We start from the raw sequence: 20160 nt of genomic DNA, 5'->3' as shown, positions 1-20160 counted from the left end.
TTCATTCGCTGAATGTATTTGACTGAAGTGTAACCTTGTATATAAGCGAAACGTGGACATCTGCATGCGTGCATGCATACTCCGTAAGCGACCGTACGGCGCGTGGCGGTGGGTACCCTGTACCACTGCAAGTCATTTCCTTTCCTGTTCCACTCGCAGACAGAGCGAGTGAAAAGCTACTATCTGTGTACCTCCGTACGAGCCTTAATCTCCCTAATCTTATCGTCATGGTCCTTACGTTGGCGGCAGTAGTCTTGTTCTGCACTCAACTTCAAATGCCGGTTCCTTAAACTTCCTCGAAAGTGCTTCCCGCCAGTGAATCCCATTTGAGTTTCCGAAGCATCTTCGTAATACTTCAGTGTTGTTCAAACCTACAAGTAAGAAATCTGGCACCCCGATGCCTTCCTTTAATGTGAGTTGTTGGAGACCCCAAACTCTCAATCAGTACTCAACAATGGGTGGCACCAGTGTCTTGTAAACGCGGTCTCCTTTGCAGATGTACCACATTTCCCTAAATCCTCTCAAACAAACCGAAGTCGGCCAGTCGTCTTCCCTACTACATTCCTTAAGGGCTCAATCCATTTAATACTGCTTTGCAACTTTCCGCCTAGCCATTTAATCGATGTGACCGTATCGAGCAGCTCACTGCTGATGCTTTATTGGAACATTACAGATTTGTTCTGCTGTTCTCCTGCGTTAAACTATATTTTTCTACATTTAGAGCTAGCTGCTGAAATCACACCAACTAGAAATTTTGTCTAATTCATCTTGTATCCCCCTACAACCACTCAACTTCGACACCTTACCGTACACGACAGTATCACCAGCAAACACCCGCAGACTGCTTCCCCGTCCCCCAGGGCACTTCCCTGGTGCACGACTGAGAATACCCGTGTCTCTGATGAACACTTGCCGTCGAAAACAACGTACTAGGTTCTGTTACTTCAGAAGTCTTCAAGCACCGACATATCGGAGAACTTTTCCGTTTGCTTGTACAACAATCTGCAGCCGGGCACTATCAAAAGCTTTTCGGAAATTTGGGAGTACGGCATCCGCTTGTTGCTCTTAATTCATGATTGCCAGGAGAAAAGAGCAAGCTGAGTTTTGCACGAGCGATGCTTTCTAAATCCTTGCGAATTCGTCGACAGAAACTTTTGCGTTCAAGGAGATTTATTATATTCGAACTGAGACTATGTTAAAGTGTTCTGTACAAAACCGATGTTAAAGGTATTGGTGCCGGCACCGCGCGACTGCTACTGTCGCAGGTTCGAATGCTGCCTCGGGCAGTGTGATGTCCTTAGGTTAGTTAGGTTTAAATAGTTCTAAGTTCCAGGGAACTGATGACCATAGAACTTAAGTCCAGAGCCATTTGAACCATTTGAAAGATATTGGTCTTCAATTTCGGGCGTCTCTTCTTTTACCCCTCTTACACACAGGAGTCACCTGCGCTTTTTCCAGACGCTTGGGGCTTTACGCTAGGCGAGAGATTCGCTATAAGTGCAACCTAAGTAAGTGGTCAGTGTCGTAGAGTACTCTCTGAGAAACCTAGGTGAATTCCATCTGGACCTAGCGACTTACTTGCTTTCAACTCTTTCAGTTGTTCCTCTACGCCAGCGACGCTTACTACTGTGTTATCCATACGGGAGTCTGTCCGATGGTCAAAAAACTGTTTGTACGAGTCTCGTACATGAACTATTTCTTAAGTGTGAAATTTAAAACTTCGGCCTTGGTTTTGCGATGTTCTACTGCCACACCAGACTGGTCAACGAGTGACTGGATAGAAGCCTTGACGTACTTCGCGATTTTAAGTGCGACGGTGAGCGGTCTGACAAGAAGATAGTAGAAGCATTTCAACTGTGCTGTTGCAGAAGAAGATTAGATGAGTACATCGGACGACGAGATAAAAGAAATTATTCAGGTAGTGAAGGGAGACGAAAATTTAATAGTCATGGGTGACTGGAATTCGTCAGTAGGAAAAGGGAGAGAAGGAAACATAGGTAGGTGAATATGGATTGGGGGGAAGAAATGAAAGAGGAAGCCGCCTTGTAGAATTTTGCACAGAGCATAACTTAATCATAGCTAACACTTGGTTCAAGAATCATAAAAGAAGGTTGTATACCTGGAAGAATCCTGGAGATACTAAAAGGTATCAGATAGATTATATAATGGTAAGACAGAGATTTAGGAACCAGGTTTTAAATTGTAAGACATTTCCAGGGGCAGACGTGGATTCTGACCACAATCTATTGGTTATGAACTGCAGATTGAAACTGAAGAAACTGCAAAAAGGTGGGAATTTAAGGAGATGGGACCTGGATAAACTGAAAGAACCAGAAGTTGTAAAGAGTTTCAGGGAGAGCATAAGGGAACAATTGACAGGAATGGGGGAAAGAAATACAGTAGAAGAAGAATGGGTAGCTCTGAGGGATGAAGTAGTGAAGGCAGCAGACGATCAAGTAGGTAAAAAGACGAGGGCTAGTAGAAATCCTTGGGTAACAGAAGAAATATTGAATTTAATTGATGAAAGGAGAAAATATAAAAATGCAGTAAACGAAGCAGGCAAAAAGGAATACAAACGTCTCAAAAATGAGATCGACATGAAGTGCAAAATGGCTAAGCAGGGATGGTTAGAAGACAAATGTAAGGATGTAGAGGCTTATCTCATGAGGGGTAAGATAGATACTGCCTACAGGAAAATTAAAGAGACCTTTGGAGAGAAGAGAACCACTTGTATGAATATCAAGAGCTCAGATGGCAACCCAGTTCTAAGCAAAGAAGGGAAGGCAGAAAGGTGGAAGGAGTATATAGAGGGTTTACACAAGGGCGATGTACTTGAGGACAATATTATGGAAATGGAAGAGGATATAGATGAAGACGAAATGGGAGATAAGATACTGCGTGAAGAGTTTGACAGAGCACTGAAACACCTGAGTCGAAACAAGGCCCCGGGAGTAGACAACATTCCATTAGAACTACTGATGGCCTTGGGAGAGCCAGTCATGACAAAACTCTACCATCTAGTGAGCAAGATGTATGAAACAGGCGAAATACCCGCAGACTTCAAGAAGAATATAATAATTCCAATCCCAAAGAAAGCAGGTGTTGACAGATGTGAAAATTACCAAACTATCAGTTTAATAAGTCACAGCTGCAAAATACTAACGCGAATTCTTTACAGACGAATGGAAAAACTAGTAGAAGCCGACCTCGGGGAAGATCAGTTTGGATTCCGTAGAAATGTTGGAACACGTGAGGCAATACTAACCTTACGACTTATCTTAGAAGAAAGATTAAGAAAAGGAAAACCTACGTTTCTAGCATTTGTAGACTTAGAGAAAGCTTTTGACAGTGTTAACTGGAATACTCTCCTTCAAATTCTGAAGGTGGCAGGGGTAAAATACAGGGAGCGAAAGGCTATTTACAATTTGTACAGAAACCAGATGGCAGTTATAAGAGTCGAGGGGCATGAAAGGGAAGCAGTGGTTGGGAAAGGAGTGAGACAGGGTTGTAGCCTCTCCCCGATGTTATTCAATCTGTATATTGAGCAAGCAGTAAAGGAAACAAAAGAAAAATTTGGAGTAGGTATTAAAATGTATGGAGAAGAAATAAAACGTTGAGGTTCGCCGATGACATTGTAATTCTGTCAGAGACAGCAAAGGACGTGGAAGAGCAGTTGAACGGAATGGACAGTGTCTTGAAAGGAGGGTATAAGATGAACATCAACAAAAGCATAACGAGGATAATGGAATGTAGTCAAATAAAATCGGGTGATGCTGAGGGAATTAGATTAGGAAATGAGACACTTAAAGTAGTAAAGGAGTTTTGCTATTTGGGGAGCAAAATAACTGATGATGGTCGAGGTAGAGAGGATATAAAATGTAGACTGGCAATGGCAAGGAAATCGTTTCTGAAGAAGAGAAATTTGTTAACATCGAGTATAGATTTTAAGTGTCAGGAAGTCGTTTCTGAAAGTATTTGTATGGAGTGTAGCCATGTATGGAAGTGAAACATGGACGATAACTAGTTTGGACAAGAACAGAATAGAAGCTTTCGAAATGTGGTGCTACAGAAGATAAAGTGGGTAGATCACGTAACTAATGAGGAGGTATTGAATAGGATTGGGGACAAGAGAAGTTTGTGGCACAACTTGACTAGAAGAAGGGATCGGTTGGTAGGGCATGTTTTGAGGCATCAAGGGATCACAAATTTAGCATTGGAGGGCAGCGTGGAGGGTAAAAATCGTAGAGGGAGACCAAGAGATGAATACACTAAGCAGATTCAGAAGGATGTAGGTTGCAGTAGGTACTGGGAGATGAAGAACCTTGCACAGGATAGAGTAGCATGGAGAGCTGCATCAAACCAGTCTCAGGACTGAAGACCACAACAACAACAACATCGGACGACTAAACAATGACAAGGTACTTAATCGAAGTGAGGAGGAAATACAATGATGAGCCAAAACATTATGACCATATGCTTAGTAACTTGTATGTCGTTCCTTGGAATGAAATACTGGGTGATCAAAAAGTCAGTATAAATGTGAAAACTGAATAAATCACGGAATAATGTAGATAGAGAGGTAAAAATTGACACATATGCTTGGAATGACATGGCGTTTTATTAGAACCAAAAATATGCAAAAGTTCAAAAAATGTCCGTCAGATGGCGCTTCATCTGATCAGAATAGCAATAATTAGCATAAGAAAATAAGACAAAGCAAAGATGATGTTCTTTACAGGAAATGCTCAATATGTTCACCATCATTCCTCAACGATAGCTGTAGTCGCGGAATTGTGGTGAGGCATTGGCGTCGGATGTTGTGTTTCAGCATCCCTAGAGATGTCGGTCGATCACGATACACTTGCGACTTCAGGTAACCCCAAAGCCAATAATCGCGCGGACTGAGGTCTGGGGACCTGGGAAGTCAAGCATGACGAAAGTGGCGGTTGAGCACACGATCATCACCAAACGACGCGCGCAAGAGATCTTAAACGCGTCTAGCAATATGGGGTGGAGCGCCATCCTGCATAAACATCGTCCGCAGGTGTTTATCAGCCAGGCTGTGGATGATGCGATTCTGTAACATATCGGCGTACCTCTCACCCGTCACGGTAGCAGTTTTGCTGTCCAGCGCCATCTGTCGGACATTTTGTGAACTTTTGTTTGGTTCTAATAAAACCCCAAGTCGTTCCAAGCATGTGTGTCAATTTTTACCTGTCTGTCTACATTATTCCGTGGTTTATTAAGTTTTTAAATTTATACTGGCTTTTTGATCACCCTGTACATAACTTATTCTGGGTATCAAGGATCCGAGAGTTTGTTGGTAGGTTTGTGGAGGTACGTGGCATTAGATGTCTAAGCACAGATCATGTAAATAAGGAGCCGCTGATTTGCGCACGCGGTGATGGCGCCCGATAGCGACCCACATGGGTTCCATGAGATTTACATGAGGCTAATTTGATCGGCGAGACATCAACGTGAGTTGACTGTAATGCTCCTGAGACCACTGTTGCACGGTTCTGGCCCAGAGACACGGACAATTATGCTGCTGGAAGACATCGGCGTCGAGGAAGACATCGAGCTCGAAGGCATGCAGGTGGTTCGCAATTGTCAGCGTGTCTTCGATTACTACCGCAAGGCCTGTGTCCCCCACAGCACTGCACTACTCCCACCAGCCTGCGTCCGTGGCGCGCTGCACGTTTCGAGCCGTCGTTCACCTCGATGACCGCGTTTGTGGAGGCGACCATCGACCTAGTGTTGCAAAAATTGTGATTCACCCGAAGAGCCGACACGTTTCTATTGATTCACGGTCGGATCCTGATGGTCCCGTACCCACTGCAGTCGTAGTCGACGATGACGTTGGGTCAGCATGTGAACACGTAGGGGTGGTCCGCTTCGCAGCTCCATGTTCAACAGTGTACGATGAACGGTGTGTTCCGAAACACTTGCGCGTGCACCAGCATCGCGCTTTCGGCATACGAGGGCTATGCCGAAAGTTTTTAGCAGAATGTGTGAAAAAATTTATTTGCAAAAAAACGTTTACAACTTCTCAAAATGCTCTCCATTAGCATGTATACATTTTTACATTCTGTGAAACCACTTAGAAAATATCAGTCCAAGCTTGTTTTGGGATGTCTCGTACGCTGCAATGGCCTCTTCATCTGATGAAAACCGCTGCCCTCGAATTTTTTCCTTAGTCTTAGGGAACAGAAAGAAGTCACGGGGGGCCAGGGGGGGCTAACACTCGCACTTTTTCCTTCTCTAGAAAGTCCATCGTTCTGGCAGCCCTGTGCGCAGATGCATTGTGATGCAGCAGAAGGTGCCCACTCTTGGACTTTGGATGCTGTTACTTCCATGTGGTGACGACTTTTCGAAGACAATCGTTCACGTACCATTCAGCATTGACTGTACGACGTGTGTCCAAGCTCACAGAGGTGAGATGCTCGATCTTTGTGAAAAAAGTTGCCACCATCTTTTCTCCAGAGCTCCGACTTCGTCGAACTTTTGTGGGTGGTTCCTCCCCTAGAAAGCACCACACAGAGGACTGTCTCTTCGTTTCAGGTTCATAATGGTAGACCCACGTTTCATCACCTGTGACGATGTTGTAGATGTCTTGGGACTTCACTCCATTGAATTTTTGGAGAATGAAAAGACACCAGTCCACTCTCGCCTCCTTTTGGCTTTCTGTCTGGGAATGTGGCACCCACCGGGCACATCTCTTAGTAAGGCCTAAGTGACTATGAACGATGATCCAATATTTAGGGTCCCTTCAATGTCGCAAAATATAAGATGTGGATCTTCTTTGATCATTTTCCTCACAGCATCAAGGTTTTCAGGAGTCACAGCTGTTGCTGGCCGACCGAGACGAGGTTCATCTTCAATTCACTGCCGACCCCTCGAAAACTCGCGAATCCAATTTCCAACTGTGGCCCTGAAGGGGAAGCTTCACCAAAACACAGAGCAAAGAAGAATGGCATTCTTCAACACTTAAACCCTTTTTATAATCGTAAAAAATAATGGCGCGAAAGTCGCGGCGCAACAGCTCCATCCTGCACCGTCTCTGACTCAGCACTGCCTGTGCTTTCTTACCGCGCTGTGGGGGTATCACCGCTAGCCGGGGGCTGCGCGCACAAGTCCCAAGGTCGAAAAACATCGCTCTTTCGAATGAAAACAACCCCATTGTCCTTCGCCTTATGGTGTACGGGCTGCTAAAAACTTTCAGCATAGCCCTCGTAGATGCCACAGATCACCATCTGTCTAACTTCACAGAACAGACAAGCCTCTGGACCCCACGTTCTGTGATCCATCTCAATACATTTCCCCATTTGCAGCCCATATCTTCGATAGGGTGATACCCCGTTCGTGTCTGCTCCGCCTATATATTTTTGTTGCTGCGTCATGTGCCCACAACGCCACCAAGCGGCATCAAACGTCACGGTTGGCAGTGGTCAGAATCATACAATGAAGGCTTTCACGACCGGATGGTACTGTTGTAGATAATTCTTCCGGGTTATATGGCCGTGGTCCATGGAATACTTCTATTCCTGACGTTTCGTCCAATACTACGTTGGACATCCTCAGAGGTATGGCTGGTCCTGTTGAGTCCTGTCGACTGACGAGTCGGGCGTCGATGAGCGGCCTAAATACTGAGGAAAGTGGGTAAGGTTATATATCGAATCGGCAAAATTTTGCTGAAACGAAGTGAAACCGGTATTCAAACCTACCAGAAAAATAGGACAAGTACTTAGTTTTGTTAAAGATAGAAGGCCACCATTATCATCTAGCGGTGTGTATAAAATTCCGTGTACCTGTGGCAAGGTCTATATTGGTACTACGAAAAGAAGTGTGAATACGAGGGTAAAGGAGCATAAAACTCTTTGCCGACTGGGTAGTATAGATAAAGCGGCCGTTGCCGAACATGCACTTTAGTCCGGTGACCATGTAGTTAAGTTTTCTGAAACTACAGTTTTAAGTGCCACCACGAACTATTATCCACGACTGTATAGGGAGGCTATTGAAATTTATAAACATGAAGATAATTTTAATAGAAAAGGTGAGGCCTTGAAATTAAGCGAGATATGGACAGTGGCATTACAGAACCGATAAGTGATTATCTATGACGGACTATTATCGATAGTTACATTTTATCTTTGACAAGTTTTCTCTCTGCTACTATGTGCAAGCTAGACCACGCCCACTTTCCTCGGTATTTAGGCCGCTCTCCGACGCCCGACTCGTCAGTCGGCAGGACTCAACAGGACCAGCCATACCTCTGAGGATGTCCTACGTAGTAGTGGACGAAACGTTAGGAATAGAAGTATTCCATGGACCACGGCCATATAACCCGGAAGAATTATCAACAACAGTGGTCAGAATGTTTTGGATTATGAGTGTATTTACGGCATAGGCTCACTAAAAGAAAGTTTATTTGACGCAGCGTCAGTTTGGTAACGGAAATAAGTCCGTGTGGTAAAAATCGTAGAGAGGGAGATCGAGCGCACTCTACTAACAAGGGAACCTCCCCATCGCACCCCCCTCAGATTTAGTTATAAGTTGGCACAGTGGATAGGCCTTGTAAAGCTGAACACAGATCAATCGAGAAAACAGGAAGAAGTTGTGTGGAACTATGAAAAAAATTAGTAAAATATACAAACTGAGTAGTCCATGCGCAAATAGGCAACATCAAGGAGAACGTAAGCTCAGGAGCGTCGTGGTCCCGTGGTTAGCGTGAGTAGCTGCGGAATGTCAGGTCCTTGGTTCAAGTCCTCCCTCGACCGAAAATTTTACTTGCTTTATTTTCGCAAAGTTAAGATCTGTCCGTTCGCTCATTGACGTCTCTGTTAACTGTAGTAAGTTAAGTGTCTGTGTTTTGCGACCGCACCGCAAAACCGTGCGATTAGTAGACGAAAGGACGTGCCTCTCCAATGGGAACCGAAAAATTTGATCGCAAGGTCATAGGTCAACCGATTCCTCCACAGGAAAACATGTCTGATATATTCTATACGACACTGGTGACGGCATGTGCGTCACATGACAGGAATATGTTGTCGGCCCACCTAACTTGTACACTTAGCGAATGGGTAAAAAGATTCTTCTACCTTGCCCGATTTAGGTTTTCTTGTGGATGTAATAATCACTCCCAAAAAGTGATAAAAACATAAGAGTTTGTCACATAAACTGAAAATAAAAAATTAAACTTTTCACTCGAGGAAGACTTGAACCTAGGACCTCTCGTTCCGTAGCTGCTGACGCTAACCACGAGACCACGGCGCTCCTAGACTGCCATTGACCTTGATGTTACCTATCATCGAATGGACTATTCAGTTTGTATATTTTACTATTTTTTTTTTTCATAGTTCCACACAACTTCTTCCCGTTTCCTCGATTGATCTGTGTTCAGGTTTTCAAGGCCAACTTTTAACTAAATCTGAGGGGGGTGCGGTGGGGAGGTTCCCTTGTAAGCAGGAGCAAAGAGATGTAGGTTGCGGTAGTTATGCAGGGAGAGATAGAGAGATAGACTAGCTTCGAGAGTTGCGTCACACCAGTTTTCGGTCGGAAGACCACAAAAAGAACAGTTACCCTTCGAGGTGGTGATAAAAACTTTGATTGCCCAAGACATGTACGACTGTTTGACAGTCGGGAGTAAGCAGGTGCACACTTAGCGATCCGCTGCACCGGCGGGGCAGTGCCTGCCCGCTGCTGGTTGTCGTTAACAGCTGGTCCAGTCGGCGCCTGCCTCGACACGATCTTATCTTGGGGAAGGCTATTCTTGGCGGCCACTCGCGGTCCGCTTATCATCGCATCCACGCGGAACACGAGAGGAGCTTTAGCGGGGAGAGGATACGGCAGGCAGGGACGTACGCCAAACCACTGGCTGTGTCATCTGGCACAGGGTGCAACTTGCTATCAGCGCCACTGTCTTCGGCGGAGTGACTGCCAAGGAAGTTGAGAGACGCTCTTCCGTCCGCCTCGGTAGCTGCGCGGTCAGCGCCGCAGAATCCACACGGATGTGGCCCGGGTTCATTTACCGGCCAGGTAGGTGACATTCTCCGCTCGGGAACTGGGTGTTGTGTTGCCCTTACGTTCGTATCGTCATTATTGACATTCCGCTGTTCAGATGGCTGAATGGGCACGCAACGAAAGACAATAAACAGAAGTTTTAAAAAATCGCGGAACCCAGAGTGTGCACAATTTCTGTTGCTGCAGACAGTTTCGAACGATAAAACTGACACTGCCCATTTGGATGCGCACCTGTTGAGCAGTGTCCGCGACAGTCGCCCTGCTGTCGCTGAGAATCAGTTCCTCGACTGCCAGTACAGTGTCATCTGTTCCTTGCAGTCGGCATTTCTTCCACGATCGGCACCACCCACGTATGTGTCGCCTCGGTCATACTGCAGGCGCCATTTCACTAACACGTTGCAATTGTTCCATATTCCGCCAGAATTCCCCAATGAATCTCAGTGCAATTTGCTGTACATTGACTGTTCCCAGGAATCGTGCTTCCTCGTATACCTCAACGCTGGAGTACGTTTCTTGACGTGCCACGCGATGTGTAACTTCCTTTCTGAAGTCCCTACGTACATCTACACTGAAGCGCCACAGAACCTCGTTAGACATGTGTATTCAAATACAGATATATGTAAACAGGCAGAATACGACGCTGCCGTCGGCAACGCCTATATAAGACAAGTTTCTGGCGCATTTGTTAGAACGGTTACTGCTGTTACAATGCTAGGTTATCAAGATTTAAATTAGTTTGAAAAGCGGTAGTCAGCGCTCGAGCGATGGGACACAGCATCTCCGAGGTAGCGGTGAAGTGGGGATTTTCCTGTATGACCATTTCACGAGAATACCGTGAATATCAGGAATCCGAGCCAGCCGGAGTGGCCGAGCGGTTCTAGGCGCTACAGTCTGGAGCCGCGCGACCGCTACGGTCGCAGGTTCGAATCCTGCCTCGGGCATGGATGTGTGTGTTGTCCTTATGTTAGTTAGGTTTAAGTATTTCTGTTCTAGGGGACTGATGACCATAGCTGTTAGGTCCCATAGTGCTTAGAGCCATTTGAACCAAATATTCCTTAGTAGCGGCCGAAATGTAGTCTGTAGGCTCCACATTTACCCTGTATATAGTAAATACATCGTTGCATGTACTCTGCGTAATTTTTCGACTTTGGAAAACCTAGGTTCTTTTACACATCTAATTGTTTATGACGTCATATTTCCTGAAGTATGTGTCGTACAGTGATGCAATTTTGCAGTTAGATTTGTGGTACACGTAGACAATGTTGGTGGCGTGTCCATTAAAATTGGCAGGCAGTTCGAGAAACATCAAATAAAATGAAACTTCCTGGCAGATTAAAACTGTGTGCCGGATCGAGACTCGAACTCGAGACCTGTGCCTTTCGCGGGCACGTGCTCTACCAACTGAGCAACCCAAGCACGACTGACGACCCCTCCTCACAGCTTCAATTCTGCCAGTACCTCGTGTCCTACCTTCTAAACTTTACAGAAGCTCTTCTGCGAACGTTGCAGAACTAGCACTCCTGGAAGAAACTTCTGCAAAGTTTGGAAGGTAGGAAACGAGGTGCTGGCAGAATTGAAGCTGTGAGGAGGGGTCGTGAGTCGTGCTTGGGTAGCACAGTTGGTAGAGCACTTGCCTGCGAAAGACACAGGTCCCGAGTTCGAGTGTCGGTCCGGCACACAGTTTTAATCTGCCAGGAAGTTTCATATCAGCGCACACTCGGCTGCAGAATGAAAATCTCATTTTCAAATAAAATGTCTTCCGCAGTCCAGCGCAAGTGCAAACAATTCTGGAAAACAACCTAGATCTAAGGAGAGCAGGGACATATAAACTCCCATACCAGTGCGGGAAATAATACATTGGCCAGACGTGTCGCAATGTTAAGGATAGATGCGTTGAACATAGACGTCACACCAGACTGAGTCAGCCAGAAAAGTCTGCTGTGGCTGAACACTGTCTTGACACGGGACACAGCATGAATTACGAAGAGACAAAGATCCTTCTGTCCGCTTCAATGTACTGGGACTCCATCATTAAAGAAGCAGTCGAAATACCTATAACTACCTGAGTAACAGAGACACGGAATGTCAACTCATCAAAGCATGGGAACCAGCATTGGCGGTACTAACAAGGCAAACTTTCCATCCCGCAGCCCCCCCCCCCCCCCACCGCGCCCAGATTTAGTGGTAAGATGTCCCAGTGAATAGCCCGTCAAAAACTTAACAGAGATCAAGCATGGAAACTGGTAGAAGGTGTACTGGACAGTGAAAACAAAGCAAAATAGAAACAGTGAACGGCCCAAGCTCAAGATCTGCAATGTCGAACATATTTGTGTGGTCATGTTGTCGTGGTTATGTGGTCAAGGCGACGGACTGCGAAGGTGGGGATCCGTACTCAAATCTCCCTGATGCCCTTTTTTTCACAAAATTATTAAATGTCCGTCCGGTGATAGACGTGTCTGTTGACTGTATTCAGATTTGTGTCTGTGTCACGGTGTAACGTCCGTTTCGAACAGCGAGCTGTAAGGAAGGGACTTACAAACGTACGTACCTCCTATTTTTTCTCCACAAGTACCTCACGTTTTGACTCTCGCGAACCGTTTCCGAAGTTTTGACGAATTGTAACATAGTTCACACACCTTCAACTTTTGTAGTCCTGTCTTCCTCAGTTGCGTGTAATATTACGGTATATTGATAATTTTTACTTATGGACCGTCTGGCAGCAACTGAATAAAACACAATTTTAGTGCCATACGCGTTTCGCCTTTATTTTCTGCTAGGCACCATCAGCGGCTCCTGTTGCATTTTTGGTGTTGTTCTTCTTATGAATGCCAATTTGCGATTTTTTCGCACATTCCACAGCACTATGAACTGAACGCTTGTTTCAATGCAGTGTAACATTGAGGACAGTGGGACTTGCGGTTCTGGTCGAATTGAGTGAGTAAAATTTGTTTATAGCAGCCTACATTACTGCTGTTGGGGGCTCGGAGTGAAATTATTAAAGTAAAACTGTAAACAGTCTCACCAGTGCTAATTTCATTGTGTGAAAGAAAAGGACAACGCCAATAAATAGTGATTGAACTGTGTCGGGAAAAACTGATTTTGCTATAATAATCGCCTAATTTTTGTTCCCTAGCATAAACTGTACTCGTGTCTGAGTGAATAATTGATTCAAAAAACTATAACAAATGCGCGGGTGTGGAAGTGTACTAAAGCACCAAGTGTGGAAATCATCCCCTGAGACTTAACGGGAGAGCCAAAATTTGCAATAACATTTTTAACCAACATTTGTGTATGCACATTCGTGAGAACACGCTTCAACCGCACTTCTTCTTTATTAACAGCCCCGTCGCAAGGATACCAGTCACAAACTGTTCTCTGGGAGTAAAATTTTCAAATTTTAAATTTCATGTTGATCTGAAACTTCACGAGCACTGTTCCATAACAGGTCACAACCTGGGACTGAGCTGTTGCATGGTCGACACTATACTGACCTCAACATGGGGGCACTGCCGCTGCTGCTGAGAAGGGGGTGTGGTCTTCCAGAGCGTCTGCCGTCGGTTATTGCGCTTTGCAGCGAGCCGTCGCTAACGTCTGTGGTGTCTGCTCACTTTGACGACTCTGGTGTGGCACCGTGATCTCTGGACGATGCCACAGTTGTGTGAGGGACATCAAGGAGAAAAACTTTTGTAAAGGTTTGAGATTTCGTATGAAGTTTGTTGGAAGTCGCAAAATGCTATCATTCTCAAATACTGAAGAAGAGAGTAATTTACGCGCCGTCAGTTGCACTACCTCAAGACAAACACACAGTTTGTGACTGTAATACTGGATTTATTGTGTTGAACATTCAACGTAAAATTATAGACCATTATTATGGACTATGAGATCATTTTAAACTTTAAATTCGGTCAGTGCTTATCACTTGTCAGTAATTATAAAAATCAAATTTTTGTTGCACCTGGAGGCCGTTAGACAACATGTAATCGTGACGGTGTGGCCATTTTATCCGTTGGATGAAGTGTCTGTGGAAAACTTTGTGATGAACGACACATTTATCACTGGCGATTCGGTATTCATTAAGTCAAAATGAAGAGCTGCGGAAAGGTGGCATAAGTCAGACTTAGGTCTCGGGTTTGCGTGTCGTCTTTAGTGGAGTTCCCAGATGGTTCCTCTAGAGAGTCCCGCCTTACCCGCCGTCGCTAATAACCTGGACGTCGGCGCGGCCTTCCCCTACCGTCCCTCGCACTGCGGGATTTTTATTTATTTATTTACTTTTCGATGGCTAGGGCTCTGCGGAGGTTGGTCCCTCAAGTGTGGGGAGTTGGGTTTCTTACTGGGGACACCATTTATTTTCATAAACTGGAGCACCGTAAGAAGCTTTTGAGGGCCTGTGGGCATAAATTTAGATCCTTTAGGCATTCGTTCCTGGTATGATCAAGAGCGTTCTCTCGGTGTTGAATGTTTATTGAGCATGAATTACTCGTCCCTTAATATAGGCACGGGAATTCTGACGTTGTGCCAGGGTGCTGTTCGACTGTTGCTGATTCTTGAAGTTGTTTGCGAGTACGTCTCAGCCGATCTCGACGATTTGGCTATCCACAGCGGGCATTTCGAGTTCTGCGTGGATGAGCTCTGCGTTTAGAACGAGTTTTAGACACCGGTTTCGTAGCACTTGTAGCAGACTTTTGTTTGATTTACTCGTGGTTCCCCGTGATGAGCATCCATACAGCATCATGGGTTGGATAATGGCCTTGTAGTTTGGTGTGGTGGCGCAGCTCTTCGCTGGCTGGTAGCGGGTATATGACGTGAATGGCTCATGATGTCTGTAGTGTTTTTTTATCTTCCAAGTGTGTTTTGAAGAGCATGTTGCCTTCGATCGCACCTAGGCACTTCCCGTTGTCGGTCCCACTCCGGCACTCGCCGCCCGTGGACCGGTCGGCAGGGACCTCAGCGCTGTTGGCCGCTTGCCGGCCGTAATGCTCAGCTAATGGCCTTGTTTGCCGCCCGGGCCCGCCGCTTTCCAAGGAAAAATATGCGCGTTCCCCGATCTGACACCCGCGGCGCCAGCCGGCTCATCAAGTATTCACAGCCCGACAAAAACTACGCTGAGTAGCAGATACACCAGATATCCAGAGAAAGAAAAGGGAAAAAAAACGCACAACATCGCGAGTACTTATTTCACTTCGCAGGAGTCCTACGGAAAAAACTGGACCACGAATATTGATTACAACTAGGAATACGAGGGTCACTCCAAAAGAAATACCCACTATTTTTTTTAAATCCATCTTCTATTCTACATGTTTGAAAGTTTTACAGCGTGTACACACATCCTTTAGGAACAATATTTTCATTTCTCCAGATTATTTCCACCCCTCTCAACTGCTTTACGCCATCTTGAACCAGCGCCTGTATACCCGCACGGTAAAATTCTGGACCAACCTGTTGGAGCCACTGTTTGGCAGCGTGCGCAAGGAAGTCGTCATCTGCAAACCTTGTTCCACGAAGAGAGTCTTTCAGTTTCCCAAAGAGATGATAGTCACATGGAGCCAGGTCAGGACTGTAAGGCGGGTGTTTCAGTGTTGTCCATCCGAGTTTTGTGATCGCTTCCACGGTTTTTGATTGACATGTGGCCGTATATTGTTGTGCAACAGCAAAACATCCTGCTTTTGCCGATGTGGTCGAACACGACTCAGTCGAGCTTGAAGTTTCTTCAGTGTCGTCACATATGCATCAGAATTTATGGTGGTTCCACTTGGCACGATGTCGACAAGCAAGAGTCCTTCGGAATCGGAAAACACCGTAGCCATAACTTTTCCAGCAGAAGGTGTGGTTTTGAATTTTTTTCCTTGGGTGAATTTGCACGATGCCACTCCATTGATTGCCTCTTCGTCCCTGGTGAAAAATGATGGAGCCATGTTTCATCACCTGTCACAGTTCTTCCAAGAAATTCATCTCCACCATTCTCGTACTGTTTCAAAAGTTCGCTGCATACCGTTTTTCTTGTTTCTTTGTGAGCCACTGTCAACATCTTAGGAACCCACCTCGCACAAACCTTTTTTAACGCCAACACTTTCAGTATTCTGCAAACACTTCCTTCCCCTATTCCAAAGTAGCGTGACAATTCGTTCACTGTGATGCGTCTGTCAGCAATCACCAATTCGTTAACTCTCTGCACATTGTCTGGAGTGCGTGGAGTACGAGGCCTGCCGCTGCGAGGACAATCCTCAATTTTGCTGAGCCCGCATTCATCATGTAACCTGCTTGCCCACCGACTAACTGTACTGCGACTGACAGCAACACCTCCATGCACCTTTTTCAACCTCTTGTGGATGTTCCTCACTGTCTCGATTTCACAGCACAGGAATTCTATGACAGCACGTTGCTTCTGACGGACGTGAAGTGTAGCAGCCATCTTGATGACATGCTGTGACGGCGCCACTTACGGGAACAGGTTGAACTGAGTTTGAAAACAAGCGGGAAGGATGTATCTACACACTGTAAAACATTCACACATGCTGAATGAAAACTGTATTTTTACAAAAATAGTGTGCATTTCTTTTGGAGTGACCCTTGTACATTGCTTGGGAAAAAAAGTGAAATACCCAGGAGAGAAGGAAACGAAGTGAATTCACGGTTTGCTAAGGTATTCACGTTATTTCAATGATTACAAAATCGAGTCAAATTTGCAGATTTGGCCGTATTAGTCCACTGATCAGCATGACGTCGTACCCCCTCTGGCCTCGATACGTACAGTGATGCGGCTGGATATGATCCCATAACGCCGCTCTATCCTTCCCTGAGGCAAGGTGGCCAACAACTGTTGTAAATGGCCCTTCATGTCCTGGGTACTGCCAGTGGGACCGAACTGACGTCCGAGCTGGTCTAGATGTAAATAGGGCGGAGCCCCTCCAAGGCCACACCGGCATTATGGCCAACACGAAAGTCTACTGCCATCTCTGCATACTTGATACTTTTCACTAAGCGAGGTCTCGCAGGATGTGGGTACTGCGATGTTTGCGTACGTCTGGTTACGATTAACCATTAACGCGGGCTTATCTGGAGATAGATTGGGTCGAAACTTGAACGAAGGGTAGTAGTTTGATGCGAAGGGGGGGGGGGGGGGGGGAATAGCGCCAAGGCAAGAGCCAAGGGAAGAAAACCTCTGCCATAGTTGGATCGGGTTGTAAGAGCGGACGTCTTGCTGCCTGCGACATGTCATGCAAGGGTAGGCTTTGTTAGTAGTGGGTACCGTCCATGTCGATACCTTTGACGTTGTGCATTGCTGTTACTCGGCGGCTGCCGCTGGGTGCCGGTGTTGGCTTCTCGGTTGGCGTCGGCATACCTGTAACAGGTTCGTCATCGGTTTGTGTCCGATAGGTCATATACAATCTGTATATTGACCAAGCTGTAAAGGAAACAAAAGAAAAATTCGGAGTAGGTATTAAAATCCATGGAGAAGAAATAAAAACTTTGAGGTTCGCCGATGACATTGTAATTCTGTCACAGACAGCAAAGGACTTGGAAGAGCAGTTGAACGGAATGGACAGTGTCTTGAAAGGAGGATATAAGATGAACATCAACAAAAGCAAAACGAGGATAATGGAATGTAGTCGAATTAAGTCGGGTGATGCTGAGGGAATGAGATTAGGAAATGAGACACTTAAAGTAGTAAAGGAGTTTTGCTATTTGGGGAGCAAAATAACTGATGATGGTCGAAGTAGAGAGGATATAAAATGTAGACTGGCAATGGCAAGGAAAGCGTTTCTGAAGAAGAGAAATTTGTTACATCGAGTATAGATTTAAGTGTCAGGAAGTCGTTTCTGAAAGTATTTGTATGGAGTGTAGCCCTGTATGGAAGTGAAACATGGACGATAAATAGTTTGGACAAGAAGAGAATAGAAGCTTTCGAAATGTGGTGCTACAGAAGAATGCTGAAGATTAGATAGGTAGACCACATAACTAATGGGGAAGTACTGAATAGAATTGTGGAGGAGTTTGTGGCACAACGTGACTAGAAGAAGGGACCGGTTGGTAGGACATGTACCGAGGCATCAAGGGATCACCAATTTAGTACTGGAGGGCAGCGTGGAGGGTAAAAATCGTAGAGGGAGACCAAGAGATGAATACACTAAGCAGATTCAGAAGGATGTAGGTTCCAGTAGGTACTGGGTGATGAAGCAGCTTGCACAGGATAGAGTAGCATGGAGAGCTGCATCAAACCAGTCTCAGGACTGAAGACTACAACAACAACAGGTCATATACCGGATTCACAGCGTACGGCAGTGTTGGCGGTTTGTTTGTACGTTAGAGTGTGAGCTTGTCGGCTTCCCTGCTGTAGCCTGTTGGTCAGGTGTGTTAGCAGCTGGCATTGCCAGTCAACGTTACTGATATGCAGGGGCTTGCCGATGTTGTCGCTTGTGGCTGTATATTAGCTCGCCATAGGTGGTTATATAGATAATAGTGTCTTTGCCCGCGTATGTTTCCGCCTATGGTTGAGATCATAGTCTCCCAGAGTAAGGAAGAAAGGATTGTTCGAGTGTCTCGAGTTCCTGTGTAGTCGTGTGGCGTGTTTTCTGAATACTTCCTGGAGGATTCCAAGGCGGTATTCATTGTGAAGATCCACGGTGAGGGTGTACCGTGGAGCGTTGCTAATGATGTGTAGCACTTTGTTCTGTATGAGCTGCGTATCCTCAGACGGGAGCTGCATACGTCACCAGAGATCTCATCAGTGTCATGTTTACGGACCTCGACACCCTCCTGCTCAGTGAACTTTCCCTTTTCAGCGCCGGGTAGAGTTGTTTGAGCCTCACGTGCGCTCTGTTGGCACCGTAGATGTAGATCACTTGTTCTGTTGGGACTGATCTGGCGATCTTGCTGCAACCGCAGTCCTGAACGCCAGGCAGACAGTTAATAGAGACACGTTCCATGTATGAACGACCATTGTGCTGTTGCTTTGGAGGTAAAACATGAGGATGCAGCATGTCCGTGACGAACGGCTGTGTGTGTCACAATTGCCTCAGTCACTACCAGCCATTAGCTGAAGCCATACCCGACGGCTGCATATACCAAGAGGCCAGGAGTAACATCGCTATGCGTCTCCAAAACGTTGCAAGAGTGGACCTCTTCCCCAGTCGTCATTATACTCGCCAATGATGGTCATCCGCGATAATGCGGGATCGCGATTTATCGTTGGACAAGTGCGTAGCCATTCATCAGTAATCAGGGCGCCACTCCAGGCACAGCCTCTTTTGTCATGGTGCTAATAGCAGCGTACGCATGGGACACTAATTCCCTAGTCCGTTTGCTATCAGTCTCCTTCTTATGGTAAGGGATGAGACGGGACGTTTCATGCGATCCATGACTTGTTCGCGAATGACAAGCGCACATGTTACTGTGTGTCCAGTGTGTGGTTACTGTGTGTTCGGTGCACAGTACGGTGATTAGACGTTGTCGAAGGGAAACTTGGCGACGAACGTGCCTGCCCTCACTTTCCCACGGAGTCCAACACTGGGCCACTGTCACATCTGAATAAAGCCACACCAACCGGAGTGCCAACATGCGAGATGAAAACTTAATCTCTGTAACCAATAAAAATGATGTGGAATGTTTCGTTCGAATGTGTCTGTATTAGTGCCTGTTTAAATATTTTGTATTCTGACTGTATAGCCGTGTAGTTTTAAATGTGTAATCGCTGCGTACTGACGGCGTCTGTTTCTTGTGTTGCAGGTGAGTAACGTGTTTCAAAAGCGACATGGAGCGCATCGCCATGCTGTTTGGTGAGTGGCTGACAAGTTTTTGTTTTGTTTGCGAGCGTCTGGTCTCATGAATGACGATTTCGCTATTCCACCGTGATATAACATCTTTTACCTGTTGCTTCAAGGTGTTAAATAATTACAGAAAATCTCCTGCGTAGGTGTGAAAAGGAATTTTGCCAACAACGATCGTGTTCCACACAGCTCGATCTTTTTGCCTACGACACCCAGAAAGTAGTAGATACTGGCGACCAGGTTGCTCCTGTGTTCCTCGACTTCCGGGAGGCTTTCGATACGGTTAAACACACCTAACGAACAAATTTCGTGTGTACGGAATATGAGACCAGCTTTGCGATTGGATTGGAGTGATCGTAGCAAACAGAACGCTGCA

At 45.8% G+C, this 20160-nt stretch overlaps 1 protein-coding gene across 1 annotated transcript in view; it reads left to right on the top strand.

Annotated features, from left to right (window-relative positions):
• Positions 1 to 20160, top strand: part of LOC126210657 (mitogen-activated protein kinase kinase kinase 10-like) — a 696141-nt gene that overhangs the window by 56732 nt on the left and 619249 nt on the right. The window lies entirely within an intron of this gene.

Source organism: Schistocerca nitens, chromosome 10, assembly GCF_023898315.1.
Source record: "Schistocerca nitens isolate TAMUIC-IGC-003100 chromosome 10, iqSchNite1.1, whole genome shotgun sequence".
In the NCBI taxonomy this organism is placed as follows: domain Eukaryota; kingdom Metazoa; phylum Arthropoda; class Insecta; order Orthoptera; family Acrididae; genus Schistocerca; species Schistocerca nitens.
Note: the sequence above shows the minus strand (reverse complement) of the source record. Positions and strands in the feature narration are given on the sequence as shown.